The sequence below is a fragment of the Pinus tabuliformis genome, chromosome J (assembly GCF_031772625.1).
Source record: "Pinus tabuliformis cultivar Carrire ecotype Pingquan chromosome J, CPIR1, whole genome shotgun sequence".
Classification (NCBI taxonomy): Eukaryota; Viridiplantae; Streptophyta; class Pinopsida; order Pinales; family Pinaceae; genus Pinus; species Pinus tabuliformis.
In genome coordinates this window covers 1,125,257,629-1,125,271,982 of record NC_142295.1, presented here as the reverse complement: position 1 = coordinate 1,125,271,982, position 14,354 = coordinate 1,125,257,629, and the positions used below count along the sequence as shown (strand labels likewise).

At 40.1% G+C, this 14,354-nt stretch overlaps 1 pseudogene; it reads left to right on the top strand.

Moving 5' to 3' along the window:
* The first annotated feature begins 1,172 nt into the window (after positions 1-1,172).
* On the top strand, positions 1,173-11,815 carry LOC149231031 (guanosine nucleotide diphosphate dissociation inhibitor 1-like; annotated as a pseudogene).
* The last annotated feature ends 2,539 nt before the right edge of the window (positions 11,816-14,354 follow it).

Genomic DNA, 14,354 nt, shown 5'->3' with positions numbered 1-14,354 from the left:
ACTCTAGAAGCACTGTAACACCTTGGGTTGAGTTACTAGCCTTGGAAGCCTTGGTTTGAAAAACACTTTGGAAGTCCTTGGTGGGTTGAGTTAGTAGTCCTAGAATCCCTAAATAAGTTGTGGGTTGGGTTACTAGTCTTGGAAGCCTTGGTTGGACGAGCACTCTAGAAGCCCTGGAAGGCTTGGATGGAGATCAATTTGATGATAATTTTGTCATGTACAATGGTGAGGTGGAATCATTGTTTGATGGGTTGAGGTGGATGGCCTCTAGAATCTGTTGATGAGTTTTGTTTGATGTGTTCTATGAGATCCCACATTCATGCTTGGAATATGACACGGGGGTGAATGGATGAAGAGACATTTGGCTGAGCCATTCTATAGTCGAGTGGAACGTGGAAGTCCCATTCCGGGTTGGGATTTTGAATCATTAATGAAAGGTTATTTATCATTGTATTTCTATGAGCATTTTGATGGATTGTATGTGGTCTCTATGGTTGTAATTTCATGATTATTTTTGCTGCTATTATGTTGGTTACGTATGTGTTTTATGACAACAACCATGTGTGGCTCTTATAATGTTTCTACTTGTAATCGAATAATCAATGATTTTATGACCTAATGGATGGAATGACATTTGATGTGTTGAGGCATAAATTGTCCTTAGCGATTCTCAGCTAAGTATGTGACCCCTATGCTGAGAGTTGTTAATTACAACTGTAGATTACACATTTGCAATATGTTTGACAAAATTCCTGCCATGGCTAGTAGGTGTTCAGTGAAGGTCTTGAACAAGTACTTGCTTTAGTACTTCCATTTCCATGTTATTTTACTGATATGGAGAGATGGCTAAATTTTGGGCAGTGACTTGGGCTCTGGGCCTCATAAAGTGGCTCAAATCCTGGAGTCTCTAGCATAGTGCTCATAGTTTTGGTCTCTAATCACTGGTAGGCAAGCCTATGTGAGCGATTACTTAGAGAACTAGTTGTGCCATTGAAATATTCTTTCCCATAGTTAATAATCTAAGTATTTTACAAAATTTTAATTTGGGTCATTGTGTAATTGCTTGAATGATTCTTTTTAACCATTTCAACACTTTTAATAAATACACAAACTACATTTTTCATTCCCACTAAATGAATTATTTTGATTTTATAATTTGTTTATAAATTTATTTTGTAAATGCACATGTGACATTTGATTAAGAAGGTAAAGTGATTGGCGTGACATCAAAAGGTGAAACTTCCATATGTAAAAAAGTTGTTTATGATCTGTCATATCTACCTAACAAGGTAATTTTACTTGCATGATTTGAAAATTAAAGGAAATTTTAGTGTATCATACTTGTATAATATTCCTATGTCATGCTACATAACATGTTTTCTTGAGTCGGGTTAAGAAGATAGGTAATATTTCTCGAGCAATTTGTATCGTGAGCCACCCCATTTACACTTGATCATTTTTTCTTTTATTTTTATTATAACATGTTGTAGAATATTCCTATGTCATGCTATCTAACATTGTTTTTTGAGTCCGGTTAAGAAGATAGGTATGTTTTCTCAAGCATTTTTTGTCATGAGCCACCCCATTCTGAATACAAATGATTCAAAAATACTGTAGATTATTTTGTCTCAAAATAAACTTGGACACAAACATGATATGTATATCCTCTGATATCATATTGTCTTTTCAAAAATCATATTTTTTTCCTTGTGCTTTTCTGGATGAATAGGAGGAATTCATATTTTTCACTCATTACAAACCATAGTTTCTTAATAACAACGTTTTTCCATGGAAATTTATGCATGATATACATATAAATGCATCAATGTAGATTTATGATTACAGTTTACAGGTTTTTATAGTACCTGTTACACAGTAATTTGTCACCATTGGTCACTGTCCCTGTTACCCCTTTTCCGTATTTTGGAGGACTCATTCTGGGACTTGTGAGCAGTGACATAACCTAAAAACACTTGCATTATGTTCCCCTGAGTATGTACTTCATGTTCCCTGAAGACACCTTCTGCAAAATATCCTTGAAAAGTGCCCTTTTTCCATTAGCGCGGGTCCACAATGTCCTACCCATGCCAATCAATGAGATCCTCAAAAGAGGGTGCGACCATTAGCACTCTGTCTTAGAACAACACCCCTGCCAACCAAGTTTGGTAATGATTTTTGACAAACGCGCGCCCAGATGTTTTTTCCCTTCAAGTCACGAAGTCTTTTGAGGATAAAGCTCATCTTCTAGATGTCGAGAGTCATCATCTATCCTTGAAATCTATCCACAACGGCTTTTTGGAGATAATGCCAATCCATAATGGGTGTCCTGATGCATTGTATCTTCCTCCCTTCTCCATCTATAAAAGTCTGTCCTCATGCATTTGACAAGCTAGTTTTTGGAGTAATGCTAGTTGTGATAATGCTTGTCTTGAGTGATAGTAAGAGTCTTGAAGCATAGGGAGGTTATGCTGCCGGAAGTCTGAGAGAGAGAAGGTCTATTGCAAGACATACATAGCTGCTCGCCCAGCCAGAGGAGAGGTTCAACGTCAGAACCTTGGTTGTATCTTTCTCTGTTGATTATTCATTAATAAACGACTACTATTATGGTTCCGATCTTATTGTTCATCATGATAATTTTTGATCTATTTCCTTTCTGACTGAAATGTAGTTGTATTTAGTGGATTTTATGCTTGTTCTCGTTTTTTTCTTTGCATGTGCAGGTATCCATACGCGGGGATCGCAAGGATTGTGACTTGCCGGAGCAAGGGAACGGGAGTATCAACTCCTCTTCGACATTAGCGTTGGACTCCAGGTTGGTTCTCATAATCCACTTTTAGTATGCAACTAGGAACTTGCATGGTAGCGTGAATTGATTGTTGCTAGACCCATTTTGGGCTAGTGGGATCGCCTCTCTCCGCAGAGGGGATTTACTTCGCCAACAATTTGGCGACTCCACTGGGGAGGAGCTATTTGTTGTTTGATTCATAAGCCTTGGATAGAGTCTGAAGCACGACCAGGCAGCCTTTGAAATGCTATTGCCTTGCATTAGCGGAGTAGATCAACGCCACTGCAGTCAATCTCCTGTTTGGTTTATGAACCGAACAGCTTGGAGTTTGTCTTGCATGTTAGTTTTCTCTTGTCTGCTTGCATAAATGAGCTTTCTGGGTTAGCTTTAAAGTTGTTTCTTGTCGTTCGATCTATTTGAATACTGTTGACCAGACCTTGGATTGCTTTATTTATTTTTTGGGCCAGCAAACTGTGTTGGCGTGTTTTTCTACCTGACAGTCGCGCCAGTTGGCGCATGTTGCACAACAGCAACTCGCGCCAATTCCTTAATGGCACAAGTTGCAGGCTGACAGTCGCGCCAGTCCTGTGAATTTTGCCAGTGTGTTTGTTGGAAGCTCTTTAAACTCAAATTTTTGTCTTTTTACATCCTTTGCAGCTTCTGGAAGTGTGTTGGACCTCTGTTTGACTGGTTTTTACCTTTATCCTTCGGTTGTTTGCCTATTTCTATCGATTTTATATCCCAGCCCTAGAGCATCTAGTGGCTTTGTATATCGAGCCTTCTGTGGGGGTTTTGGTTCTTTGATTTCCCAATCAACTTTTTGGTTGTTTTCTGCACCTGTCTAGTGGTTGTTAAAGCTTATTATTGTATGCTTCGAGCAATTCACCTCTAGCTCGTTTGGATTTTTCTTGACTTCATTTGAGCTTAGATCACATGGTTCATTGAAGGTCTTTGCGCTTTTCCTTGTTTTGACAGTTCATCTTGGTGTTTCAGAATTGGTTCTATTTGCATTGAGTAAATTTTTTCTGTTTATGCTTGTTAATATCTCTCGAGATTTGTTTAAGTGCATTATGCCATTTTAAAAGAAAAAAAACAAAGGATCTTTTTGCATTATATTAGTTAGCATTTATTGTTATTGGCAATTAGTCACTTTTAAAAAGAAAAGAAAAAGTTTCATTTCTTGTTATTAGCTGCATTAGGATCTTTATTGATTGTTTATTGTTCATTTTGTTTGTTTGAAAATCTCAACTCTCCTGTAGTTAGCATTCATTGAACGAAATGATATAATTTTGGCATATAGTTTGCATTTAGGAAGTTTTGAGAGATCACATACGGTAGGACCTAAAAACTGAAACTTAATTGAAGATCAACTGTAAAATAAACCGAATGAATCTAACAACACATTGGAACCTAACGCACATATTCTAGAGGTCTAGGCTAGAGACGTGTTCCGGCGTCGTTAAACCTAGTCACTATTGTTTCACACTACGGTTGGGTGATTCCTCCTCTTGTGACTCGATAGTGGTCTAGCACGGACTGAGCTCCCACGTATCGTCGCGTATATAAGGGAGACCCCACTAGGTTATCATCCTTTATCAACAGGAAGCAGTGTCTGCCGCCTTACAAGCCGTAATGCACTGAACACAGCATTCGGGAAGATTGACTGCCGTACGGGAAGTCCTTGGTTTTCATCTGATTGCCAAGGTGTATAAGCAGTTTTACGGATTGTTTGGTAAACCCTTTGCCTAGAGTCTCCAGAGTAGTCACTTTTGATCCTTTTCGGACTCCTTAAAAGAAAAGGTGCCAGTGAGTGTCTTGTCACTTCGTGCTCATTAAACATTCGAAGGACACTAGAGTCATCTTTTTGTCCTTTTCTCGACTCTTAAAACATGAAAAGGTTAAGTTGTGTCTTTGCATCTTAAAATTTATTCGGCCACGATAACATTTACCCGGTTAGATTTTGTTTGCGGTAGTTTGAGTAGGGATTTTGTCTCGGTAGATTCCCTCGGTTTTGTGAAGTTTCATCCTGGCGGAATTACCAATTTCGTCTTCTTCCGAGATACCGGTTGTGAGTCTTCCTGTGGTTCCGAGTATACAACCGGTTACGATTTTCATTGGAACCCTGTTTGGGAACCTTCTGAGGACAGTGTCCCTTTTTGGGACTATACTTCTCCTTGTGTTTCAGTACCACCTTCTTCCTCTGACATGGAGGACTTGTCCCCTACTACGACTGACGAGTCCGTTGCGACGAGCGGTGAAATTCCCACCGCAACGGAACCTACACCTATCAGTAGCACTCCCACTACTGCAAACCTACCACCAGGCTATAAAGCATTAAGGGATACTATGCCCTCTGGAACTCCTTTCGCGGGTTCTATTTGGTCACCACTCGCTTTTCCCACCACGGAGCCTTTTACTCCACAAAGTCGCAGTACGTCTGCTACCTCAATCACAACCGCTCCAACGGTATGTGTAGCTTCTTCGACTCCTATTTTTAGTCGTCCTTCGGCTTCTTTATTCGGAGTCTTTGATCCTACGTCAAACGTCCCGGTAGAGGGGCCATATGATCGATATTTGCCGTCTCAACCGATGGTTGAGATTTCAGTTCCGTTGTCAATTGATTGGGGCTCCACCTCTTTTCATGGTGGCCAAGTATCGTCTACGCAATCTCCAAGACAACCTCCTCAAGACCAACAAGGCCAATCCTTCCATGGAAACCCTTTTGCCTCTAGTGGTCCATTTTTTCCCTCTTATGTTCAACCTTCTGGTAACTCAGGTCAATCTTCTGTTCAACAAGCCCAACCTGGTATCCAGCAAGGTTATCCTACTAGACAAATTGGTCAATCATATGTTAACCCAAACCAACCCAATTTCCAGTATGGTCCAATATCTGGACAAGCTGTTCAACCACATGGTCAGCCTATCGTCCAGTATAGTCAACCTTCTGGGTAAGTCGGTCAGCCTCAAATCCAATCAGGCCAACCAACTGCCCAGCCCACTCAGCCATCTGGTCCGTTAGGACAACCTTCAGTCATGCAACAACAAGTCCATTCCCAATAGGCACAACCTTCTGGGCAGGGAGGCCAACCTCAATATCAACAAGGTTATCTTTCCGGCCAGATAGCCCAACCTACAGGACGTCCTTCTGGCACTGCTCAACCTGGTTTTTTTCCCCCAGCTGGACCCCAAACCCCATCCGGTTTTCAAATACAAGCTGGATTTCAATCTCAATAGACCTATCAAACTCAGCCTGTTTCTCAAACTCAGTTCGGAGTCCATCCACCATATGGTCACAATCAACCTCAAGGGAAACCTTTGTTTGCCCCATATCAAAATTACCAAAAACTGTAGATGAATCCTTATCAGAATTATCCGCAACCATATGGTGCTCCTGCAGGACCGTTTGGTAATCCGTGGAACGCTGGGGGACAGAACACAAATCCCTACGGACAAAACCCTATGGGGCCAAATCCGTCCGGAGCAAGCCCTTGGGGGCAACCACCAGTTGGTTGGAACCCTGGTGCTCCATCCCACCAGCAGCCCCCGATGTCCTTTAATCCTCAATTACCTTTCTTAGCGGCTTTAGAATTACCGGATGTGTCTAATTGACCAATGACCCTATTCTCCATAACCCATATTGGCCTCCGGTTCCAACGAAAATTCCCGGTGACTGGCCAAAATTTGATGGTAAAGCTAATGAAGATCCACAAGCTCATGTCATGACTTATCACCTGTGGTGTTCATCCAATTCATGGCTTGATGATTCAATTCGGCTTCGCCTTTTTCAAAGGACTCTCACTGGCTCTGCAGCTAAGTGGTATATTGAGCTCAATCGCGGATCCTTTCAGGATTTTAACTCATTGGCTATGGAATTTCTCACGCATTTTCAGTTACCCATTCGATATGAACGGGTACACACCTCCTCACATCCTTAAGACAAACAATGGCTACGCATATCTTTGGTCATATCCATGAATGGAGACGGCGTAGAGGTATGATTAAATTTTGGATTCCCGACCAGCTTCTTACCGATTGGTTTACGACTTCGTTCGTTCCTCCAATAGCCTGGGACATTGCCATGGGGGCATGTGTCAATGAAGAGCAAGCTATCGCGCGCGCTCAGTACCTTGACTTGGTTTACTCTCAGTCAGGTACATTGTATGATTATCTACCTGATGCCCCGAGACCAGGAACATCCAAAGCTCCGCCAACACCAACTATTGACGGTATTATTGGTTCTGTTAGTTCATCCTCGAAGAAAAATTCCGCGAACCCTGGGAAGCAAAAACCAACTGCTTCGAATGAACAAACTTCTCAAGTAGCACCCATTTCGAATGTTACTTCCGAGGTCAATGCCGTCCAATCCACCGCGGAAGACAAAGCCTCGAAAGGAAAGAAGAAAGGGAAAGTGAAGAATAAGCCAGATCCACCTAAACAGGACTCCCCTAAACCTCCGCCTGAGGACGGCGCTAAACGCAAACCAAAGTATCCTTTTGTTATCTGTGATGAGGATCACTATACCAAGGACTGCCCGAGGCGATCCGAAGTTAGTCGTTTGTTGAAAGGCGCTCTCGGGACTCCTGCGGTGCTCAAAGAACCCTTTCCCTCACAACAAACTCAAAAAACTCAGATGGTGGCTGACCCTTCTCAGCCTCCCTCTTCCTTCGGTTCTCAAGTGTTTATGGCTAGAACGATACCGGTCAATATCAGTACTCGAACAAAAGATTATCCGCCATCTGTCGGGAAGGAGCCTGAGATCCCCTCTAGTGCTCCACCGTTCAGTTCGGGTCCGCTCCACATTGAGAGACCTACTACTGAGACGCCTCTTCGACCCCCTCTAAAAGGATTACTCCTGAAATCTTCTTACAACCCAAATGCTTGTGCTGCAAAGCACTACAATATCGTTGAGGACTTAGCGCAGACTCCATCGGCTATGTCCGCTTTAGAAGTTCTCCAGAGCTGCCCTTCTCAGAGGAAGTCCTTGCGATCCGCTATTGGTGGCATAGACCCGGCCGACTCGGATTTAATTACATTTCCGTCATTATATTCTGCTGCGTACTACTACTGTGATTTCTGATTGCAACCCCATGACGTATATATTGTCACGCCAGTTGCTAGGGGACAAGTACTCAAAGTGGATTGTTATCCTCCAAGAGTTTGACTTGGAATTTACTACTGCCAAGTCTAAGAAATCCCTTGTATTTGCTGAGTTAATTTGCTCTTTGCCATCTTCTTCCCTGACCTCTCACGTAGAGGATTAAATTCCGGATGAGACCTTATTCCTCATTAGCACCCTCGATCCATGGTACGGAGATATCATTATATATCTGCAAACGTCCTCCTTTCGCCCTGGCGTGTCCAAAGACGCTCGGCGAAGGATTCGTCATCAATCACAACCATATCGTATCATTGGGGATACATTATATCGCCTCGGCGCAAACTGTGTTCTCCGCCGTTGTCTTACTCTCGAGGAGGCTGAGCGGGTCTTGAATGACTACCACTCTGGTGCCTGTGGCGGTCACATGTCCAGATATGCTACTACCCAAAAAATCCTCCGTGCTGGCTACTTTTGGCCCTCTATCTTCAAGGATTGCATCCTTGTCGTCCGCTCTTGTCATGAGTGCCAGATATACCAACGGAAGATGCGAGCGCCTCCTGCTCCATTGCACCCTGTTGTCACCGTTTGCCCTTTTGCAAAATGGGGCATTGATTATATGACCTGTAACCCTCGCTCGGCCGGGGGGCATGGGTTTATTATCGTTGTCGTCGATTACTTTACTAAATGGGCCGAGGCGATGCCTACATTAACTGAAGACGGTCACACAACGGCGCAATTTTTATTTAATCATGTTATTTCGCGATTCGGTGTCCCTCAAGCCATCCTAACTGATCACGGGAAGCATTTTCGTAATCATATGATGACGGAATTAAAAACCGAGCTAGGCTTGCAGCACGATAGTTCAACTCCATACTACCCTCAGTCCAATGGCCAAGTTGAAGCTATCAATAAGATTTTGGTTACAATGCTTCAACGTACCGTTGGCATGCATAAGTCTAACTAGCATTTGATGTTGTTCCCTGCCTTGTGGGCCTACTGAACCTCTGTGAAGGATGCCACTGGTTTCACTCCTTTTCAACTAGTTTATGGACTAGAGGCTACCCTTCCAATTGAATGTGAAATCCCTTCATTAAAATTAGCTGTCGAGCTACTTCCCAACACCACTCCGTTAGAAGAACGTCTTCTTTACTTAGAACGGCTAGATGAGACTCGTCAGAAATGGGGGGGGGGGGGGGGGGGGGGGAAGGAACCATAATTATTGTCGTGTCGGCAGTATGTCGCTCTTGAACATGGCACTTGTCTGCTTTCGTGTCTGGGTGGGGATATCTCATCTCATTTTTCACATTGCCTCCGTGGACTTGGGTAATCCTATTTGACCTCTCATCTGCTCATTGTCTCGTCACCATGACCTCTGATACAATGATGTCAAATACTGCCAATTCCACTGTCGTGCCGCCAATATGTTCAAGAGAAGTTGACCTCTGCAAAGAAACAACCTCCCTCTGATAGCTCACATAATCTTGATTCACAAAATTATCTCTCTGTCTCGTGTCGATGATGTGGGAAACATTATAGCCCACCTTCGATGAAGGTCACTTCCTGTCGACTTTAGCTCATTATCCAGGAAGCTGACCTAGAGACTCCCTTCCGGTGCCTTGTGGCCTGCATGCCTCAATGGCAGGTTCTTCGTGTTCGACGTGAGGTTTTCATCATTGGCCTCCGATCGAATGATTCTACGGGTGTTCGACATCAGATCACTAATTCGCACGCCGTAGATTGTACCTGTAGTACCTTGAGGGCCATTGTCATTATTGGTGGTACTTCTCGCGTCTGTTAACAGTTTTCAATATTGACTGGTAATCAGACGATGTTCATGCATGTTCGAATTCAGCTCATATATTCGCATGCTTGAATTTGTACTTTTGTTCGGGTCGAGATGGAGCGCAAGACCCTGGATTGTGTCTGTTGTAATCCATGCGTGATTCTTGATACATGACTCATTCATTGGATGGCTGCGACCATACCTGAGTCGATTGATTGATCCTAACCAGATGGCTGCATCCATACTATGGATCTAGATTATTATGTACTCTCTTATGGATGGTTGCAACTATACCACATACATCATGTACTTGACCTGTCAGTTGTATCTCTCAATGCAGATTCTCGGCGGCAGCTACATGTGTTCTTTTAAAGCATTTCACCCCTCTCTCTCTCTCTTGGGCCTCATGCTTTAGGGGGCATCTGTTACACAGTAATTTGTCACCATTGGTCACCGTCCCTGTTACCCCTTTTCCGTATTTTGGAGGACTCATTCCGGGACCTGTGAGTAGTGACATAACCTAAAAACACTTGCATTATGTTCCCCTGAGTATGTACTTCATGTTCCCTGAAGACACCTTCTGCAAAATATCCCTGAAAAGTTCCCTTTTTTCCATTAGCGCGGGTCCACAATGTCCTACCCGCGCCAATCAATGAGATCCTCAAAGAGGGTGCGACCATTGGCGCTCTGTCTTAGAACAACACCCGCGCCAACCAAGTTTGGTAATGATTTTTGACAAACGCGTGCCCAGATGTTTTTTCCCTTCAAGTCACGAAGTTTTTTAAGGATAAAGCTCATCTTCTAGATGTCGAGAGTCATCATCTATCCTTGACATCTATCCACAGCGGCTTTTTGGAGATAATGCCAAGCCATAATGGGTGTCCTGATGCATTGTATCTTCCTCCCTTCTCCATCTATAAAAGTCTATCCTCATGCATTTGACAAGCTAGTTTTTGGAGTAATGCTAGTTGTGATAACGCTTGTCTTGAGTGATAGTAAGAGTCTTGAAGCATAGGGAGGTTATGCTTCCAGAAGTCTGAGAGAGAGAAGGTCTATTGCAAGACATACATAGCTGCTTGCCCAGCCAGAGGAGAGGTTCAACGACAGAACCTTGGTTGTATATTTCTCTGTTGATTATTCATTAATAAACGACTATTATTATGGTTCCGATCTTATTGTTCATCATGATAATGTTTGATCTATTTCCTTTCTGACTGAAATATAGTTGTATTTAGTGGATTGTATGCTTGTTCTCGTTTTGTTCTTTGCATGTGCAGGTATCCATACGCGGGGATCGCAAGGATTGTGACCTGCCGGAGCAAGGGAACGGGAGTATCAACTCTTCTTCGACATTAGCGTTGGACTCCAGGTTGGTTCTCATAATCCACTTTTAGTATGCAACTAGGAACTTGCATGGTAGCGTGAATTGATTGTTGCTAGACCCATTTTGGGCTAGTGGGATCGCCTCTGTCCGCAGAGGGGATTTACCTCGCCAACAATACCCTCTACTTTGTAATTTACACGACTTTTCTTCACCTTTCATTTTGTACGTATGTATTTTGTTGTTCCCATTCACATAATATTTCTCTCAAAGAAAAATACATTACATTTGACTCAACAAATGCATAGAATGACCAACCTGAGAAAGAGTTGCAACCAAGATTAAATTTTCTTGGATAAGTTGATGAGATGTTTTTTTACACTTATGATATACATCAACCTATTAATGAACCATATCTTGAAAATTGATTCATATCAAAAGTAAATGGTCTTCCCATATTTTATTTGATTTTTTCATTTATGAATGGATAACTTGCTGTTATCAAGTTTAGGAAGGTACCATAATGTAGAGATTTGTTTCCTGTAGAGCTATGATGCAACTACATATTTTGAGACAACGGTTCACTGATGGCTTGTTATGTACACAAAAATCAGAGGAAACGTATAGTTACTAACTTATTATCTATTTACACTTGATCACTTTTTCTTTTATGTTTATACAGGTTTATTTTAGTTGTTGCCCTTAACAATCTTGATTTTTGTGCCTACCCTTAATTCCTATTCTTTTATTTTTCCTCTATCTCCTTTGTTTTTGCAAGTATTGGATATAAGTGTCGACATCAATGCTGCAGATGTTTCATATGAGTAATTTCTATTTTTTTAGGCTTGATTGTCTTTGACAGTAATGCCAGGTTGCATCCATCTTCTAGATATGGTCAAAAGTGACCTCATATATCACTATAAGCTTTCTTCGAATTTGTGAAGTTTATTTCTGTACCAAATTATTGATATGCATTCTTAATTAGTTACCCCAACGCCTAGCAAGTGTTACAATCAAGATGATTCTTTTTAGCAGTATATGTCAATGGCCTCTTTTGAATATTTAGTTGACCTGCTTTTCTTGTAGTAATTTATATTGTAAAAGAAATTTTCAATGTATGAAAAGTTTGAATTTTTATGTATGGGTGCATATTGTATACCTATAGATAAGTAACTATGCATGTCCATCAAGATCAATAATTCACATAGAATTATTGTAGTGATTTGTTTAATAGAACATGTTCTTATCATGTTCATATTCTAGATGTCACATTGTGACTTGTGATTATCTATATATATATATATATATATATATATATATATATATATATATATATATATATAGATATATATATAATCTAATTACTTAAACCATGTTCACTCTTCATGAAATTGCAAACTTTTTTACCTCTTGATAGGTAATGGAACCATTCCTTTATTGTCTATTCTTTGGTTCCTTTCCATGTTTTATGTATTCCCGTTGTTTTTTCTTTATATTCCATGTAAGGTCGAATACTAAGTTAATGTGTTCTTTTCTATGGTGACATTTAATTTTATTTTTTTATACAGTTCATATGACCTCATTTTTTCCACTATCACCCAAATGAAGAAAAGTTGTTCAAGTTTCTTTCTTTTCTGGGGGAAATGGCATTGATGATGTTAAGATAACATGTTCTTATCATGTTCATATTCTAGATGTCACATTGTGACTTGTGATTATATATATATATATATATATATATATATATAGATAATCTAATTACTTAAACCATGTTCACTCTTCATGAAATTGCAAACTTTTTTACCTCTTGATAGGTAATGGAACCATTCCTTTATTGTCTATTCTTTGGTTCCTTTCCATGTTTTATGTATTCCCGTTGTTTTTTCTTTATATTCCATGTAAGGTCGAATACTAAGTTAATGTGTTCTTTTCTATGGTGACATTTAATTTTATTTGTTTATACAGTTCATATGGCCTCATTTTTTCCACTATCACCCAAATGAAGAAAAGTTGTTCAAGTTTCTTTCTTTTCTGGGGGAAATGGCATTGATATTGCTGATGTTGAGGTATATGGTGTATAAATCCATTATAATATACTTTATTTCATATTCCAGTGTTCATCATCTTTCATGTATTGTATTTTTCATTGTATCTTGATTCATTTACAGAAGAGGAACTCAATATTGATGGTAAGAATCATGAATTGAAGAAGAGGAGCACAATAACAATGGAATAACAAATGCAAAAAGAGAGAGAGAAGAAAAGAAGTCTAATGATACCCTTAAATCCAATATCCCACATGCGACACACACATACAGATTGATGATTAAGTATTTAGAGTTGGAGAATTAATCTGAACTTCCTTGGGATTAACCTAATGATAATGTTTTGAAGTGATGAAATAATATTTCATGTGTAAATTGTAGTCCATCCAATGTTAAGTTAGAAACTCATATTGTAATACTTGACATTTCATATAATATAGTTGGTGTGGTTCAAATTATTTATAGTTGTACTTGATATTATTTAGTATTTCAATTAACAAATGTAATTTTTCATTTTCACATTAAATGAGCATGCACATAAAATCAATCTAAAACTTTTAAATTAGTAGTTTATATTGATTAATGATTAACACAAATAAAATGAATATACAACAACTAAATTAGTTATTTATAATGATTATTAATGAAAGTAAAGGAAATGAATATAAACTACTAAATCAATCATTTAAATGTTTAATATGAAACTACAAAAAAAATCACTACTTTAAATGATAAATTTGTGACTATAAATGAAGGCTTAATTTTTGTTGGGCGCGGGATCCCCCAAGGGAATTTTTGGGGCTTAAAGCCTAGATTTTGACTAAATCCAATGTAAAGACTCTACGTTTTGTGGGCGTAGAGCTCGAGCTTGTAAATGAGTCTTAGGTTTGTCCGCCCTCATTTTTGTAATGTAATGTTGGCTTTAAAGATCTACCCATGGTCAACGGACCATGGGATTGTATAAATAGAGCGAGGCTCTAATTTGTGAAGGAAGGAGAGTCAAGAAGGAATAAAGTTGAATAATTGAGTCTTATCTAAGTGTAGAGTCGAGCTACTGAGTTGTAGAGTAGGAGAAGGCTCTGCAACTGAGTGCGCAGAGGCCTAGTAGTTTGCAGCTAAGTGTGCAGAGGCCTAGTAGTTTGCAGCTAAGTGCGTGGACCCCGGTAACTGATTGCATAGGGCAAGTTGAGTCTGTAACCGATTAAATCATTAATAAAGAGAAGTTTTATACCATTCCTATGTATTTATTTACTGTTTTCTGCATTGAATGTATTGGGTATAAATTACATTTCTATTGTTATATGCTGCGCGAACATATATGA